This window comes from Canis aureus, chromosome 17, assembly GCF_053574225.1.
Source record: "Canis aureus isolate CA01 chromosome 17, VMU_Caureus_v.1.0, whole genome shotgun sequence".
Classification (NCBI taxonomy): Eukaryota; Metazoa; Chordata; class Mammalia; order Carnivora; family Canidae; genus Canis; species Canis aureus.
The window spans coordinates 44,667,279-44,687,455 of record NC_135627.1 but is presented as its reverse complement, the minus strand read 5'-3'; the positions used below and the strand labels follow the sequence as shown (position 1 = coordinate 44,687,455).

The 20,177-nt window shown below is 35.0% G+C and overlaps 1 pseudogene; it reads right to left on the bottom strand.

Moving 5' to 3' along the window:
• Positions 1-788: 788 nt before the first annotated feature.
• LOC144287943 (L-lactate dehydrogenase B chain-like) lies at positions 789-1,926 on the bottom strand (annotated as a pseudogene).
• Between the last annotated feature and the right edge of the window lie 18,251 nt (positions 1,927-20,177).

The window sequence follows — 20,177 nt, the reverse complement described above, 5'->3', positions numbered from 1 at the left end:
TTTATTTTTAGAACTTGATTCTTTGTTCATTGTGGTTTGGGACAGGCCAGATGTTAGTCCAATTTCTAGTTCTTTATCATTAAAGCTGTAGATGCAATAAAAAGATAACTCCTTAGTCTGAAAAACAAAATGAACTATTTAAAATGGTCTTATGTACATAATACAATATAAAAAAACATAGAAGTATTGATAGGTTAGAGATAAAAGTTAAAGCTCCAACTTTTTTTTTCAGTATCTCAATGCATCATCTTGAAAATCCCTAAGGCGATTGAACCCCATTTTACAGGCCACTGCTTCTGATCCACTAGCTCAACTTTGTAGTAGTTTAGATGATCTGGAGAGATCCCACATTTGTTATTATATGGCTGATCTCAGGTTCATAATTACTCTTTTTGCTTGTTTCTAAAAGGTGGCTGTTATAAAAACTTTAATATATGTAACACCTAAATGTAAAAAGAGAAAAAGAAAAGTTTATGCCTCTATTTCCACCCAGGTGACTGGAGAAGCAGAGGAAGTCAGTTTCCATACTGAGAAAGAGAGAGAATTCAGCAGACAAAAAAGTGGAATGGAGTGAAGAGACAGGGAGCCAGCCTAGTAAGTTCCTGGTTCTAGTTATTCTGAGGTCCAGATGTGTTTTGTTTTTAGGTTTATAATAAAGTCCTGTACCATTATATCAAATTTTTGAGTTTAATCTAGTTTTTTTTCACACTACAATAGTTAATTTTATTTGTTCAAGGCTCATATTGCAAGCATTAAACCAAACATGGGCTTTGATTCTGTGAGCCCAGATTCACATATAAGATAAAAGCAAACTGTCATCCATGTATATGGATGAAAAACTAAAGGCTCACAGTTAATCACATCTTGGTTTTAAATTTCTACAGCCTAGAAGCCAGAAGTCACAGATCTTTTAGGTCTTTCTGGATATCCCACAAGGTATCTGCACTTTTCTTGAGCTGGGCTACCTCATCATCCTTCAGCTTCTGATTGATCACACTGATTAAGCCCCGAGCATTCAGGATACACTGAAGACTCAGGAAGACTTCGTTCTCAATACCATACATACCCTTCACCATTGTTGATACTGGATGAATCCTGGAGAGATTTTTCAACATGGATTCAATGAGATCAGCCACACTTAATCCAATAGCCCAGTTGGTATATCCTTTTAGCTTGATGACTTCATAGGCACTTTCAACCACCATCTTATGCACTTCCTTCTAATTTTCACTGGTTATCTGTTCCCATTTCTGGATTCAGTTCCTGAAGAGAAACACCTGCCACATTCACTCTGCTCCACACAGCCACACTTGAGTCGCCATGTTCTCCCAAAATCCATCCATGGTAGCTGCTGGGATGAATGCCAAATTTTTCAGCCATAAAATAGCGAAATCTAGCAGAATCAAGATTACACCCACTTCCAATCACACGGTGCTTGGGTAGTCCACTTAGTTTCCAGGTAACATATGTAAGAATATCCATTGGGTTGGAAACCACAATTATGATACAATCAGGACTGTACTTGACTATCTGAGGAATAATGAATTTGAAGACATTAACATTCCTTTGCACCAGATTGAGGCGGCTCTCTCCCTCCTGCTGGTGGACTCCTGCAGTCACCACCACAATCTTAGAATTGGCAGTCACAGAGTAATCTTTATCTGGCACAATTTTAGGTGTCTGTAGAAATAAGCTCCCATGCTGTAGATCCATCATTTCTCCTTTGAGTTTATCTTCTAAAACATTCACAAGGGCAAGTTCATCAGCCAGAGACTTTCCCAGAATGCTGATGGCACATGCCATACCAACTTGTCCAACACCCACTACAGTGATCTTATTGTTTGGGATCACAGCCTCTTCTGCAACTGGTGTAATCAGTTTTTCCTTAAGAGTTGCCATTGTGCCCCGAGACTAGTGGCTGTAAGAGTCGCGCGAATGAGACCAGGTTAGCTGCGTGCGTCTCCTCCGGCGCAGGATCTGCAAGGAGCTAATCTAGTTTTTTTTTTTTTTAAAGATTTTATTTATTTATTCATGAGAGACACAGAGAGAGAGAGAGGCAGAGACACAGGCCAAGGGAGAAGCAGGCTCCATGCAGGGAGCCTGATGTGGGACTAGATCCCGGGTCTCCAGGATCTCTGGGCTGAAGGTGGCGTTAAACTGCTGAGCCACCCAGGCTGCCCAAGCTTAAGCTAGTTTGAATGGGCTTCTAGTATTTCTAACCAAAGAGCATGAGGGAGGACAATGGGCACTTTCTACAATTTATGGCCCTTTGGAGATTGTAGCAGGTCACTCACTCTGAGCCCTGACCTTGTAAAAAGAGGAAATTTAACAAGAGCAGAAATGACCCTGCTCTGGAAAAGTCACAGTTGATAATTTTAGTTTTTCAGTTCTGTAAAAAAAGGAACTGGTTATACCTTCACATATGTAAGATTTTTTTTTTTTAATTTCTACTTCTAAAAGAGGAGATTCCATTTAATAAAGAGGTTTTTTTGGAGGCAAAATCATTTGAACATAATATCAATTGGCATAAAGCCTGTCTGTTGAAACACCTTAAGAGATTCTTGCTTACCAAGCACTGATGGTAAATGGAAGTGGCTTCCTTAATAAAATACCTGGCTGACTTGCTTTTACATCTGGCAATGGCCATTTTGGGGACAGGACTCAGTAGGCCTAGTAGGAAGGCTCAGACAGATTTTTCTTAGTCCTAACTTTTTTTATTAGATCCAGAAGTAAAATACAAATTTTACATAATCAGTATTTTAATTCTTAACCTTTATTCATATCCAGCCAAAGGTTTCTTAAAGTTTCCCTTTCAAGGGAAAGGACAAGCAGAAACGGCAGTGGTCACAGAGGTTGGGCTTCCCCTGTTCCCACTCTGCCCATCACTGTAGGTGGCCAGTCCATAGTGGTCATTCTGGCCAAAGGCAGCTTCCAGAACTTCTCTATGCCCCACCTGCTGTTCTCTGCAATGAGATCAAATGAAATGTGATGATACCTTCACACCCTGAAGATTCAGGGCAGAAGTCACCTAACATCTTGTCTAGATGCCTTTGTCCCCCCTAATTTTCCCCAGCCCAGCACTATCAGAACTTTAACCTTTCAGAGGAAAGTGATCAGCCACTGAAAAGTATTATTAGAGAATAAGAGAAATAGCAAAAGCCAGGGTTTTAAAAGAGAAAGAAAAAATTTCCAGAGGAAGCAATTTTTAACAGTTTCTCCAAAAAGAGCTAAGTATTATTATTTATATGTTTTATAAGAATTAAAGGAGAAGATGAGGGGCATTTATTGATTTTTCATAATGGAGACTGAGCCCACCACTTGATTCAAGGTCTCTTCTAAATTGCCTTTGGAGTGCTCTCAGAAAAATGGTCACTAAAGATGATTTTGTGTCAGGGGCCACAAGTTTTGGCTGATTTTTTCCCTGAGTCTTCAAATCACACTGGAATGCAAATAACTGTATTAGTACAGTAGTTCTTCTGAGCTACTTTAGGAACCAATCTAAATGTTTTTTGTTTTTGTTGTGAGGATTCACTTTTTTTAATTGTTTATTAAGTTCTTATGTAACAGGCACTTTTCTAGATGCCAGGGGAAAAGCAGTAAATAAAGATAGACAATGTCTTTATTTGCAAAAAGCTTAAATTCTGGAAGGGGCGAGCCGACAGGTATATAATAAAAGATAGACATAAAGTGTTTTCACAAACTTATAATTGACTAATGTGATTAGGTGACTCCATGGTTAAATTAGGTTGGCATCCTGCTCTGAATGGGTAGCATAAATTGAGGCCTTAAAGAAGAGAAGGGACCAGCCCCACAAAGACCTGGGATAAAAGCATTCAGGCAGAGGAAACAGCTAATACAAGGCACTAGAGTAGAAATAACTGGTTGTGTTCAAGGAACAGTAAGAAGTCTGGAGCACAGTTGGGGAGAATGAAGTATGAAGCCAGATGAGTATGAAGCCGGGCAGGGCCCGGATTGTGTTTCCTTCGTTATCTTTCTAGTGTTTGGTAGTGTCTACCAATCAGGGGAGGGAATTTACATTTTATTCTGGTACAATGGGAATTGCCTGTAAGGTTGTAAATAGAGCAATAATAATATTTAACTTATGTTATTCTTTTTAAAAAAATCACTGTAATTCTAGGTTGTACGGTAGAGAAGCAAACAAGTGAACATATAAATCAGTTAAGAGGCTCTTCAATGTTTTACCAATAGGTAACGATGGCTTGAGTGATGATATTTGTAGGAACCAATGGAATATATATGAGTTCTGGGTATGCCTTTGAAGTTGAATTGATAGGATTTGTCAATGTATTACACAGTGTGTGTGTTTGTGTGCACACATGTGAGAGCATACATACTTTGGGATGAAAAGTTAAGAGATGAACAAAGATAATTCATGAACTTTAAGCCTGAGCAATTTTGAGACTGGTGGCATCATTTACTAATATGAGGGAGAAACAGGCTTAGTGGAGGTAGGCAGGAAAAAAATCAAGATATTTGGGTCATGTCTATTACATATCCAACTAGAAGAAAAAAACTAAGTATGGGATTATAGGGGAAAAAAGTGTGGGATTCATGAGGATAGAGATGATATTCCAAACCATGAAACTAGAGAAGGTAACCTAGGGACAAAATATTTTTAAAAACTAAATTGAGTCTAAAAATAAGCACCGGGCACTCTGAAATTTAGAAGTCAAGCAGAAGTGACTTGAGAATTCCCAAAGGAGGCAGAGAAGTGAGTCAGAAAACCAGGAGACACCATCACAACATTCACAGAAAGGAAGTATATAAAAAGTATTTCCAAAACTTCAGAGGTCAAGGAAATATAAAGAGAAGTTAGTATTGTATGGAGCCAAGGTCATTGCAGACTTTGATGTCAAAAAGAAAAAAAAAAACAAAAGAACAAGTTCTCAGGGATGTTGGAGACAAAAGCCCTCCTTCTCTGTATTTTCATTTGTCTCCATAGATATTATAGTTAAAGCTGAGCTTACAAGGGGCACCTGGATGGCTCAGTGGTTGAGCAACTGCCTTAAACTCAGGTCATGGTCCTGGGATCCAGTCCTACATTTGGCTCCCCAGAGGGAACCTGCTTTTCCCTGTGCCTCCCTCCTTCTCTGTCTCTGCCTCTCTCTCTGTGTCTCTCATGAATAAATAAATAAAATCTTTAAAAAAAGAAAAATAGCTAAAAGTAATTAGCTGAGCATCCGTTTAAAGAATTTGGAGAAAGAACAAGAAAACAAGTCTGAAGAAAGCAGAGGGAAAGAAGAGCAGAAATTAATCAAATGACAACTTGCACTAGAAGGAATTAATAAGGTTAAAAAAGTTGTTCTTTGGAAAGGCTAAAGGAGTTGACAAACTTTCAGTGAAACCAAACCAGGAAAAATAGGAACAAATTAGCAACATTAGAAATGAAAAAAGTAATAGTAATATTGTTATAGATACTGAAACACTAGAAAGATAACGAAGGAATTCAAAATACCTTTATGTCATAAAATTGAAAATTTAGATGAAATAAATTTATAGACAGTTAAAATAGAAGAGAATTTTCTTGCAGTTATTGAAGAAATTACATAAATTGAAAACTACTGCACAAGTAAAACTGTATAGATGGCAAAATAATGAAAATTGTCTCACTGAGTTTAGGAACAAGGCAAAGATACCTAATTTTACACTTTTACTGCTTTTAATTATAATTATGTTTAGTCTTATTTATTATAGTAATGAAAGAAACAACCATTATTAAAGGTTGGGATGGAAGAAATAAAACTTTCATTATTGCAGATTAAGTGATCGGTTTACAGAGAAATTCCAAAATAATTCAAATTTTGTTATTGTTCAAATGAATTATGACAAACAGTAAGGGAATTTTGTAGGATTGTGGTATAAAGTCAGTAGTCACAAAACAACTGTATTTCTGAAAACCAGAAACAAACAGAAGCTACCATAGGGAATATTAAAATTTTACGAAAACAACAGACAAGATACTGGCAACACTCCAGCCAGGCCAGGAATAGCAGATATAGAATAATGCACATGGAAATGGTGCTTTGACCTAGTGAGGCTACTGTTTGCAAAAGTAAGGAAGTTAGTACATCCTGCATTGAGCCTAGAGTCATTCAAGTCTTGGGTGAATTTCTCTGAAAATGATGAGCTCATTTTTAATTTTCTTAAAATTATCCAGAGAAGGTTCCTGATTCTACAATAGTTCTCAATCTAAAGGTTGTTTTCTCCCACTTTCCTACTGATCATATCAAATTTATTAAAATGCTTTTATTGTAAGGTAAAGCACTCTATTTTATGTGCTAATAAGAGTCACATATGCTAATTAAGCAATGAGACAAAGTTTTATTTTCAAAGTTAGAAGGGTGTTTACTCATTGAAAGACTTACTTGATCATAGACTGTAAAAAAAATCACTCTGTACATACCTAAAATAAAAAATTATAGTTAAAGAAAATGGGTAAGATTGCTATGACTTCTTTACATTTGGAGGCCAACTCTTTTGTATCACTTTTCAACTTAGCAAAATCCTCCATATTTTTGCACATATAGTTTATGCCGTTAAGAGTATTGTAGCATTCCTTAAAAATGTGGAGATTTTCTTCCAAGTTACTAACTTATGACTTTTGAGGCTCATGTTTTTCTCTTTGACTAATTTATAGTTTTATTTTATCTTCACTGAATCATGCATTACTAGTTGTTAAATAGCTTCTGTTCAAAATCAGTATTAAATTTCTGACAAACTGATGTTTTCTATCTTATAGGTTTATATGATTAATAGATATATCAGTCATACCAGTCCCTGCTTGTTTTGAAATGTCTTTCATTGATTTTGAGGAATTTTGCACTTTGTCATGCCTTTAGTTATATTGCTTGACATATGGAGCAACGGAATAGTATTCTTTTGGATGTATGATAATATATGTTACTATGACCAAGTTTGCATATGCATGCACAGACAATGACAACTTGTAATGGCTTTCACCTGTTCTACACAATGATAAATTTCACTGGTTTCAGAAGTGTTAAAATGTGAAAAACTGCATCTTTCAATTAATATAATATGTCTTACTGCTGCTGTTCTGGATTCCTTTGCATAGAAAAAGTTCTACATGAAACAATGTATTTATTCCTTCATAATGACATTATTGCCTTATTTACCAAGCACAAATTGAGTAGTTTATGTTACAAAAATACATAGCAAAGTAGAATGTGCTAACTTTTCCAGGTTTCCTTATAGCTAAGATAGTTGCCATATGGTAGTTCTGTCCAATGAGATATAAGTGGATTTCTGCTAGGGTTTTCTGGGAAAGTTTTTGTAGTCCAAAGTGATTTATGAACATGGTTCTACACTTACCTCACTTATCTGGCTTTGAATATGGCCATGTTGTCTGGAGTTGCAGTGGCATCTTGCAGTCAGCCATTGGTAGCACATATATGAATGAGAGCCAACATAAGATAGTGCAACAGAGCAATAACACACTGGATTAAGGGTAGTTTCAATGAATGGAGAAGTAATTCTAGCAACTGCCCATCTCTTAATTTTCATATGAGAAAAAGCAACTCTTATTTATTTAAGTCTCTATTAATTAGAATATCTGTTATCTGCAGCTACACATTTTGTTAATACAGCTTGCCATTTGACATGATCAAATGACTAGGTTTCTGCCTTGCTTTCCACTCTAAAATATAACCATGGGTAATGCCCTCTTTCTCTTTCTTCCTGGAATACTCTTAATTAATCCTCTTTTATTAGGAGCTTGCTATTCTCAAATTCTCTAGGTCTTAACTGCCCTACTTACGCAAATCCTAAAGATTGACTTCCAGCTCTATTACCTGTCACATTGATCTATTCATCTGATTAGAAGCATTGGGAATAACCATTTCCAGAGTTGTTCTTTATTTGTTAACTTTATTGTTTATTTACTTACAAGGAATAATTTCTCATGAAGTTTATTTCAACTGACCAACACAAGTATGCAGTCATTTTAACCTTCTCTGGGGTATTGAGTGACCAAAATGTACTCAAACAAGACTTTAGTGTAGAGTGTGAGATGAAATACAAGAAAGAACTTTTTTTAGGTAGAGTTGAGATAAAAGTCTTTAAGATAGTACACTTGGTGGCTATTTCCAGGGCAGGCACCAGAACAGAGAGGAGATCAAGTTTCTGGTAGAGGCAAAATAAATTTCATTGCCTTCAGGTCCGGGCAGGTCAATATTCATGGTAGCATTAGTTGTTTTTCCATGACCTAGGGACCTTAGTGTGTAACTCTTCCAATCAAACTACTACTGTCAGGCAGTAGGGCAAGGCACAGTGGTAAGTACTCACATTTGCTGAGTAAAATTGAAATTTTGTAGGTTTAAATTTAGTTTCATAGAACTTATGTTGAATTATCTATCCCAGTTCTCTAAGAAAATCAGAATTCCTTTTATGTTTTTACAATCTTTAATGAAGAAAAAATATTGAGAAGATAATCTAATTCTGAGGATTATTTTATTATTTACATTTATATCTAAATAAATCTACCTCATAGAGAGTAATAATAATACTATTTTTAAAACTTTGATTTCTCTACAAACCTTTTTTAAAGATTTATTTATTTATTTATTCATGATAGGCAGAGAGAGAGAGAAAGAGAGAGAGAGAGAGAGAGGCAGAGACACAGGCAGCAGGCTCCATGCTGGGAGCCTGATGCAGGACTCGATCCTGGGACTCCAGGATCATGCTCTGGGCCAAAGGCAGGCGCCAAACCGCTGAGCCACTGAGGGATCCCCTGATTTCTACAAACTTTTAAAGACCACAAGCAAAATGGAAAAATAATACTAATTTTAGGAGACTGGCTGAATTTGCCAAAGTGAAAAAGCTCTGGGTTGCTAAACTATCTGAAAATGCATATATTTTTAAGATATTAAGAATCTTAGGGTTTCTTCAGTTGTATGGCTGCTGGAGAAACTCTGAAATTCTGGAATGACCAATGGAAACTCTATTTGATCAGAGACCTCTTGCAGGAGACAATGAGGAGAACTGTGCAATTTTTCTCTGGGTTTTGGGACACAGGGATTAAAATACTTGAATCAAAAGGAGAAATGATAGCTGTCTAAGATTAAAGATGGGTGAGCCCCACTGAGCCTCACCTGACTGAGGAGAGAATCAAAATGTCTAAGTTCCATCCTGAGAAACAACTTTGTAATTGTCAGAGTGGGAGACTGAGAAGTGCCAATCAATTCTAGTCTAACCCAACCAAGTCCAGTTAATCCCTGATCAATTATTTAACATAGTGGCCATAAAACAACTGAATGATTAAGACTATCCTATGGATCCCTAAATTTATGGGAGAGTGAACTCTTCTTGATTTTACTTAGGAGAAAGAAGTCAATGTTAACAGTGACAGAAGGAGCAGGTGAAAAGTCACCAAGAATAGAGTGTATAAGGCAGTAGGCTCCCTCCCAGAGAAGGAAAGGGCATTTGTGAAGCTTAAAAGAATTCACTCCAATGGGAACAAGAAATCAAACATTATTCACATTAAGGATACTCTAGAATTGGGGGAAGTATAAATGAAAAATATATAAAATACATTTTATATTATATATTTATATATAATATATATTTTATATTGTTATTTGAGTATATTACTATTTTAATAATATTGGCCAATAATTCACTAACTTTTTTCCTCTATAAAGAGGAAAAAAAATCTCCAGTTTAGGAGAGGCAGTCCAGGTAGAAGCCTGCTTTTCAAGGCAACTTTTGCTTCTGAAGAGATCCTTTTAGCCTCTGAAGCAAATCACCCATGACAATGTTGGATTGTACTAAGAAAATAACAAAAGGGGGATTGTTTTGAGAAGTGTATACAGAGATCCTCCCACCCAACGTTACTGTCAGAACTTACTGGCATTTGATTGAAGAAGAGTTGAATTTTAAGAAATAAGTGCCCTCCAGCCCAGGTGGCTCAGCGGTTTAGCGCTGCCTTCAGCCCAGGTTGTGGTCCTGGAGATCCGGGATCGAGTCCCACTTGGGGCTCCCTGCATGGAGCCTGCTTCTCCCTCTGCCTGTGTCTCCGCTTCTCTCTCTCTCTGTCTCTCATGAATAAATAAAATCTTACAAAAAAATAAGTGCCCTCATTTTCTAGCGCTCTACATCCTTCCTTTATTTAGTTTTCCAGCAAAGCAATTTTGCAAAGGCAGAGGTAGAATAACCTTACTAATATCTCAGTATCAAAGATTTATTGATCTACCTCATATGCATAATGAAATTGTATTTTGTTAATAGTCATCTTCTTGACAATTTAAACTAGACATCTTTCTATATGTGTTGTGATATATAAGTTAAATTTGGTCCTTCAGGCTGATGGCACCAATTTGACAGCATTCGGCAGCTTTTTTTTTTTTTTTTTTTTTTGTATCTGACTTAATAGATAACTTACTAATTTAGGGAAATTGAAAATTGAATATTCATGGTATACTTCTTACAAAGTCTTCTTAAAGTTTATTCATAATAAATGTGTGCTCAAGACATTCTTTCCATATGGATTGTCTCTCGTGAACACTATTTGAACTAAAAGAAAAAAAATCACTTTCAAAATTTATCTTCACAACATAATGTTAAATAAAAAAGATATGGGTTAAGCCTAAGGAAATAATACTTACTCAAATAGGTAACTAGAAAAATCACAAGGAAATGTTTTAGACTAAGTTTAAGAAGTCCTCTCCACTCTTCATTTTAATTTGCCCCTCAATATTAGTTTGCCAGGAATTGATCATACATGTAATTGAAAATTAGATTTTATTAATATAAAGTTAAATTGGAAAAAGAATCTTAGCAATTCTGTACGTGACTTTATGGTGTGTACATCTAATTGTACCCAAGTTATTACATTTTCTGGGAAGTATTCTAGTAGAACACTAATAGATTGTGGTCTGTCTTTATCATTTTTCTACCTAAGGAGACTACCAATGTAGATATCCTGTCTCTTGTTTATGTAATGATCAGAAAAGTAAAGCAGTGTAAATTATTTATATACCTCCATTCTTTTTTTTTTTTTCAAAGCAGGAATTCTAATGGATTCATTGAGAGGTTGTAGATCAGTGATCATAGTGAATGATGAATAGAGGTGTGGAGACAGTGTTTCTATTTCTTTTGTGCTGTTTGTACAAAAGATATCAAATTAATCTATATTGATGACTGGGAAGTTGCTTACTCATCTTTGCAAATCTTTAAGATTTCCCCTATATTTTATGGATATTAAAATTTTCCCTCCCTGGTTGTTTAGTGCAGTTCTCTCTATTTTTAAACACTTGAACAATCACACCAGACCAAAAAATGCTGTTGTAAAATTCTCTTTATAGTGGTCTGATTAGTAAGTACAAATGCTTTACATTCTCACAGTTAATTCCACAGAAAGTTTCTACAGGTTATACCATATTTAAAAAGGAAAATCTGTGTCTCTAAATTTCAGCCTACAAAAAGCCTTACTTTTTGGACTAATGATTCTAAAGCTTTTTTTGGGTAGCCATTATAAGAATTTTGAAAAAACGTATATTCACAAACATAGGTTGTCATTTAAGATGCAACTTTCACTACCCAAAGCAGTCTATACATTTAATGCAATCTCTATCAAAATACCAACAGCATTTTTCACAGAATTAGAACAAACAATCAAATTTGTATGGGATCACAAAAGACCCCAAATAGCCAAAGCCATCTTGAAAAAGGAAAGCAAAACTGTAGGCATCAAAATCCCTGATTTCAAGTTATATTACAAAGCTGTAGTGATCAAAACAGTACAGTACTGATACAAAAATAGACACACATAGGGACCCTGGGTGGCTCAGAGGTTTAACGCCTGCCTTCGGCCCAGGATGTGATCCTGGAGTCCTGGGATTGAGTCCCACGTTGGGCTTCTGCATGGAGCCTGCTTCTCCCTCTGCCTGCCATTCTCTCTCTCTCTCTGTGTCTCATGAGAGACACATAGACACATAGAATGGAATAGAAAATCTAGAAATATACCCACAATTATATAGGCAAAGCAGAAAAGAACATCCAGTTGGAAAAAGATAGTCTCTTCAACAAATGGTGTTGGGAAAACAGGACAGCTTCATGCAAAAGAATGAAGCTGGACCACTTTCTTATACCATACACAAAAATAAAATCAAAATGGATTAAATATCTAAATGTGAGACCCAAAACCATAAAAATAGTAAAAGAGAGCACAGGCAGTAGTCTCTCTGACATCGGCTCTAAGAACTTTTTTCTAGAGAAGTTCCTTGAAGCAAGGGAAACAAAAGCAAAACTAAATTATTAGGACTACATCAAAATAAAAACTGCACAGTAAATAATCGGCAAAACTAAAAGGCATGTATCCCTTTGGTTATGTATTTTTGTATCCTTTGGGTAAATACCTAGTAGTGCAATTGTTAGATTATAGGGTAGTTCTATTTTCAACCTTTTCAGGAATTTCCTAACTCTTTTTCAGAGAGGCTGCACCAGTTTGCATTCCCACGAACAGTGTAATAGTTCCCCTTTCTCCATATCCTTGCCAACACCTATTGTTTCCTGTGTTGCTGATTTCATGCTGATGTTTATAGCAGCATTATCAACAATAGCCAAATTATGGAAAGAGCCCAAATACCCACTGACTGATGAATGAAGAAGAGGTGGTGTACACACACACACACACACACACACGCACACACACACGAATATGACTCAGCCATAAAGAAGAATGGAATCTTGCCATTTGCAACAACATGGATGGAGCTAGAGAGTATAATGCTAAACAAAATGAGTCAGTCAGAAAAAGACAAAATACCATATAATTCCACTCATAAGTGGAAACAAATGAATAGAGTGGGGGGAAATAGAGGAAAACCAAGAAACAAACTCTATAGAGAACAAATCTGAAGGTTACTGGAATGGAGAAGGTGGGAGGATGATTAAAATAGGTGACTGGTAAAAAAAATAAAAAAAAACTAGGTGACTGGTATTAAGGAGGGCTTGTTGGGATGAGCACTAGGTGTTCTGTGTAAGTGAATCACTAAATTCTATACCTGAAACTAGGTTACACTGTATGTTAACTACCTGGAATTTAAATAAAAATTTGGAGAAAGAAAAAAAAGCCCAAAAGGCAACCTACCAAATGGAAGAAGAAATTTGCAAATAACATACAGTAAAGGGTTAGTATCCAAAATATATAAAGAACTATAGCTCAACACCGAGAAAACAAGTAATCCAGTTAAAAAATGGGCAGAAGACATGAACAGACATTTCTCCAAAGAAGACATCCAGATAGCCAACAGACATATGAAACGATGGTCATTATCACTCGTCACCAGGGAAATGCAAATCAAAACTACAATGAGATATCACCTCACACCTGTCAGAATGGCTAAAATCAACAACACGAGATAATAGGTGTTGGTGAGGTTGTAGAGAAAGGGGAACCCTCTTTGCACTATTGGTGAGAATGCAAACTGGTACAGCCACTCTGGAAGACAGTACAGAGTTTCCACAGAAAGTTCAAAATAGAAATATATATGATCCAGCAATTCCACTACTGTTTTGTATTCCAAACAATACAAAAACACTAATTCAAAGTGATATATGCCTCCCTATATTTATAGCAGCATTATTTACAGTAGTCAAGATATGGAAGCAGCCTATATATGTGTGTGTGTGTGTATGTATATATATGTGTATGTATGTTTATGTATATGTATGTATATGTATATATATAGGCTGCTTCCATATCTATATCTATATCTACACATAGATATGTAGATACCTGTATATATGTATATCTATACATATAGGTACATATATATATGTGTATATATATAGATATTCTTATATCTTTTTCATGTTTTAATATATACAGATATAATATATATTTAATATATATATATAATATATTTAAGATATACATATAGATACCTATATGTATATCTATACATATAGGTACATATATATGTGTATATATATAGATATTCTTATATCTTTTTCATGTTTTAATATCATGATTACATTAACCTAGTAAAATAAGTTCTGTTTCTGAGTTTCTGTAAGACTGTTCTGTAAGACACATATATATATATATGTATATAGGCGCTGAATATTGTTCAGCCATAAAAAAGAATGAAAACTTTCCATTTGCAATAACATGGAGGTATCTAGAGAATATAATGCTAAGTGAAATAAGTCAGGGAAAGATAAATACCATATGATTTCACTCATGTGTGGGATTTAAGAAATAAGCAAGCTAAGGGGAAAAAAGAGAGACCAACTAAGAAACTATTAACTTTAAGAGTTAACTGTAAGAGTCTCTATTAACTGTAGAGAACAAACTGGTAGTTACAGAGAGGGTGTGGGTGGGGGGAATAGGAAATAGGTGATGGGTATTAATATGTTTTTTTTTAAATGTAATTTTCATCATATTGCAAATATTGACATTTAAAAATAAAACTGTCACGTTATCCTTTTAAAAGTGTCCCAACGGACAGGGACCTGGGTGGTTAGGTCAGTTAAGTGGCTGCCTTTGGCTCAGGTCTTGAGGTCCTGGGCTCCAGCCCCACACCAGGCTCCCTGCTCAGTGGGGAGTCTGCTTTTCCCTCTGCCGTTGTCCCCCCTCATGTTCTCTCTCCCTTGCTCTGCTCTGTCACTCTTAAATAAATACGTAAATAAAAGACCCTTAAAAAGTGTCTAATAGAAAGTAAATGCAGTAGTAATTTGATATTCCTCATCTGTTAAAAAAATAAACATGAGTATTCTTTAACAGTCAGAAATTTTACTTTATTTTTCCCTGTGATGTTATTTTTATTCCTCTTAGAGAATTTTCCTTAATGTTATATTTATGCTTGATTGATCACATTAATACATTTTATGCAGTAAAACTGTGTATATAAATTAAAATTGTATTTCTTATGATCAGTAACTGTAAATCGTCAAAATTTTCTTGAATTATCATTGCATTGATTACAAGTTCAAAATAATCAAAAGAACATAAACTTAAAAATTTTCATAATCAAAATCTACTTGAATTATAAATTGGACTTCTTTTCAGTTAATTTATGTATCCCTTAATGAATAATAATATATGGTTAGAATGAGATAATTCAATATCAATTCTATTTTTTTATTAATGTAGTGTTGAAGAAACTACATAAAAAATGAATGTAAATAAAAATGTTAGCTTGAATTTCTTCCTTATCTGCTAAGCATCACAGAGTGAATATCATCAAAAATTATTTTTAATGATTTACCAGTTGATAGTTTTAGGTCACTTTTTTTTCTTTTTTGTTTTAAGCAAATAATCAGTAACTACCTGTCTTGGAAAGGAATTGTTTCTGTTAATATAACTTTACTGTCTTAGCATCCATTTTTGGAATTGTCCAACAGCTGCTTTGGTACTTCTTAGAACTTGGGGCAATTTACTATAGCAAGGTTCTGGTTGCATGAGATGTAGGTCTTTTTTTTTTTTTTTTTTTTGTAAGTTGAGAGAAAGCCATTTGGGAAAGAGAAACCATCACAATACATTTTAGGCTGATCGAGTGTTGAAAAAAATGTAAAAGAACCATTTCCTAGGGGTACCTGGCTGGCTCAGTAGGTAACACATATAACGCTTGATCTTGGGGTCCTGAGTTTGAGTCCCATGTTGAGGGTAAAGTTTACTTAAAAAAAAAAAAAAAAAGATGAGTCTTTTTTATGCCACTTCAGAGATAGTAGGCTGCTTTAGGATGAAACTGAACATTTCTCTTCTGGATACTACCTGTCAGAAACTCATTGAAGTGGACATGAATAAACACTAACTTCATATATTTTATGAGAAGCATATGGCCACAGAAGTTGCTGCTGATGCTCTGGGTAAAGAATGGTAGGGTTATGTGGTTCAAATCAGTGGTGGCAATGACAAACAAGCCCCCCTCCCCCCATGAAGCAGGGAGTCTTGTCCACCTGCTATTGAGTAAGGGGCATTCCTGCTACAGACCAAGGAGGACTGGAGAAAGAAAGCACAAATCTATTTGAGGTTGCATTGTAGATGTCAATCTCAGTGTTCTTAACTTGGTTACTGTAAAAAAAAGGAGGGGGGGGGCTGGAGGCTATTCCTGGAGTCACTGATAACTATTGTGCATTGTTGCCTGTGGCCCAAAAGAACTAGCAGAATCCACAAACTTTTCAATCTCTCTAAAGAAGCTTATGTCTATCAGTATGTTGTGAGAAAGCCTTTAAACAAAGTAGGTAAGAAACCTAGAACCAAAACACCCAAGATTCGATGTCTCGTTGTTCTTCCAACACAAACGTCAGCATATTACTCTGAAGAAAAAATGTACTAAAAAAAAATAAAGAAGAGGCTGCAGAATATGCAATTTTTGGCCAAGAGAATGAAGGAGACCGAAGAAAAAGACCAGGAATAGATTGCCAAGAGATGGGAGGCTGTCCTCCCTGAGAACTTCTCCCTTTAAGTCCAGTCCAATGAGATTTTCTAAGAGTAATAAATCAGATCAGACATATATTTATATATCTATATTGTTTCAAGCATGGAAAGGGTAGTGGTGGGGACTGAGGTAGGAAGGGAATATGGATAAATGGGAAGACCTCATTGTCTGATTTGGTTTGAAGACTTTTAGACTTCATTTTCTTATGAGAAAGGTGTATACCATCTCAGTTAACCAAAATTCTTTTGTTTTTAATTCTAAATCTAGTAAGCAGTTATAATTAATAAAATGCTACTTTCCTTTCCTTTTTGAATGCTCTTTGTACGTATTTTTTCTAAGGCTTCATGGAAAGAGGCAACAGTGAACTGAGGCAGAATTTGAATTTTCTTATGTCTGTTGGCTTTCATTGCGTCAAATGATACAGCAGATGTCACACTTTTAACTGGTGGGAGATACTTAGGAACTTCAAAATATTACTAAGAAATTTAATACTGCCAAGGGTTTTTGTTCAACCTACACTGAGATTGATTTGTATTTTATCATAAAGTATGAAGTTATAGGTTTTTATTTGTAGATACCTTTATCAGATCAGTGAATTTCTCTTTGACAGATAGATTGCTAAAAGTTTTTCTGTCATAAACGTGTGTTGAATCTTGTCAAACATTTTCCCTGCATCTGTTGAGATGAACATCTTTTTTTAAAAAAATTATTCTAACAGGGTGAATTACATTGATTTTTGAATGTTAAATTAATTTTGCATTCCTAATATAAAATCCACTTGCTCATGTTGTATTATCCTTTTTATATTGATGGATTCAATTTCTTCTATTTTGGTAAGAGCTTGTATGTCTATGTTTATGATGGCTCTAGGTCAGTAAATTTCTTATATCTTTTTCATGTTTTAATATCATGATTACATTAACCTAGTAAAATAAGTTCTGTTTCTGAGTTTCTGTAAGACTGGTACTGTTTCTTGTTTATTTATTTTATTTACCATGTTCTTTCTAAATGTTTGATATAATTAACTCATGATATCAACTGGGCCAGGATGTTTATTGGTGGAAATTTAATACATATATATTTTTATTCAATATCAAACTTACATATAACTTGAAAGAATAGTACCAGGGTTTCCCACATACCCTTTACCCAGATTTACTAATTGTTTACATTTTGTCTTACTTTATTATATGTATTATATGTAATAATCACTGTATTATATGATTGTTTAAATGAACCATGTGAGAATAAGTTGTAGGCACAGTGTCTTTTTTTCCTAAATACTTCAGTGTGTATTTGCTGAGAACATGGGCATTCTCTTAAAAAACAAAGGTACAATTATCAAAATCAGAAAACTTAACAATGATACAATACTATTATCTGATCCAAAGTCTGTACTTAAATTTTGTCAGTTGTCCTAGTAATGTTCATTATGCAGGATTCAATCATGCATTGCATTTATTTTTATGTCCCTTTAGTTCTCATAAATTGGGAAAGTTTCGCATTTGTTCTTTGCCCACTTGACCTTGATATTTTTGAATAGTGCCAGTTATTTTGTTATTAGGTTTGTTTTAATCTTTTCCCATGATTAGATTCAGGTATGTATTCTTGTCAGAAGTATTAGTTAAAAGATATTATGTTGTTTTCAGTGTATATCAGAGGGTGTATGATGTTGGTTTGTCCCAATATTAGTAATGCTGACTCTGATCACATAATTAAGTTGCCCAGGTTCTTTACTGTAAAGCTAGTAATTTTCCCTTTCTAACTTATTGGAAACATTTTGAGACCATGTAAATATGCAGTTCCTCATGAAAATTTTACCTGCTTTGACAATCATAGATGATTTTCTAACCTCACCTGTTTTATAGTAATTAGCATTTACTGTGAAGAAGTACATTTCTTTTAATTAAAGTCTCTATGGACTCAGATTCTTATTTAATGAATGGGGACCCATTATGTTATTGTTTATCTTGATGCTCACATTTTCCTAGGTTTTGTTCTACATTTGAAAATAATTAAGAGTAGTTGCTTTTTCTGGGGATGAGATAAAGAAATAATTATGCGGGATGCCTGGGTGGCTCAGTGGTTGAGCGTCTGCCATTGGCTAAGGGCGTGATCCTGGAGACCTGGGATTGAGTCCCACATCAGGCTCCTTGCATGGAGTCTGCTTCTCCCTCTGCCTGTGTCTCTGCCTTCTTTCTCTGTCTTTCATGAATTAATAAATAAAATCTTTTTTTAAAAAAGTAATAGTTATGCCAATTGGAAAAGATTGATCATTGAAGAAGTAGGCTTCCTCATGACCCTAGAATTTCTAACTTTCCTAAGGTCAGTAATAAGCCATCAAGAATACTATAGCATGCAAGAGAAAATCTGTGTAGATTCATCCTTATTTAGGCCATAGAAGCTTACATATTCATATTTGTTATGACTTAAGTCAACATTTCAGTGAGATATTTTCTTTTACATTTTTTTCTTCACCAAAATTTTCTAAGGTCCTTATGTTAGATCACTTAAAAAAAAAATGGATCCTGGGGAACATAACCCTGTAGGAGTTGCAGGTTCCTCAGTAAATCCCAAATGGATGATTTTGTACTTAAGGATTGACCATCCCATTGAGAAATATGATATTAGGAAACATACACAAATATTTTTACATTTGCATTTCGATGTGTCTGAAAACAGGCAAATTATTAATAGTCTCTCCTAATAACACACAACATATGTGTCTGTATAGAAATTATATTTGATTTATGATTATAGTTACTTTCAGTAGAAGAATCAGCCCTTGATAGCTAGATGGAAAAATAATAGTCTCAATAGAAAATGTCGCAATGGCTCTGGAATGGTAAAAAAATAAGATAAACTAAAATAAATCATCCTCATTTTTAACCACTGTGCTGCCTGAAATCTCACATTAAAGCATTGATTAAGTTACTAGAGAGTTTTAAAAATGTAGATATTCCTGAGTGGAATAATCTTTCACACTCCCTCCCCCTGCAATTAGTACTTTAGAGTGAATGTATTATGTAACTGTTTTCAGGTGTAGATAATTGAGGTTAAAAAAATGCAAGATAGAAATTAGGAGACAATTTTTGGATATGTGTTAGGTTATATTTCTGATATACTTTGAAATTTCTAGGTAAGAAAGATGAAATGGAATGAAGGTGAGAGTGGCCCTGGGGATATTTGAAGAAACCAAATGCACATTTTAGGATTGAAAGCCTGCGGCACAAATAAGGTTGGGGTAAAACATTCGGAGAAACAAATGAGTTATGGAATGCTGGAACTGGAAAAGAATGTATTTACCCTATTCTCCTGGGTCCAATCTCACTCCTCTCATTTGCCTCTTCACTTCCTGATTTGCTTAAAGCCTGTGCTCCAGTGGAGCACTTGATATGTGTGAGTCTGTTGGCCTGGGCTGTTCATGATCTGTCTACTATTGTGATAAATTTCCTCGGTGGTCATTAGCTGGACCCTTAAAGCATTGCTTTCCGAGTTGTTCCTCTTCAGTTATTGATGTACCCCTTATTTCAACCACACACTCAGGGTACATGTCTCTTCTAAAGAAAATGTATGGTTAATAATACTGTATTGTATATTTGAGAGTTACTAAGAGAGTGTATCTTAAAAAATTCTTATCATGAGAAAAAAACTCGTAAACTCTGTGTGGTGATGGGTATTAATTAGAATTCTGGTGATTATTTTGCAGTATATATAAACATTGAAGCTTTATATTTTCCTTATATATCAAAC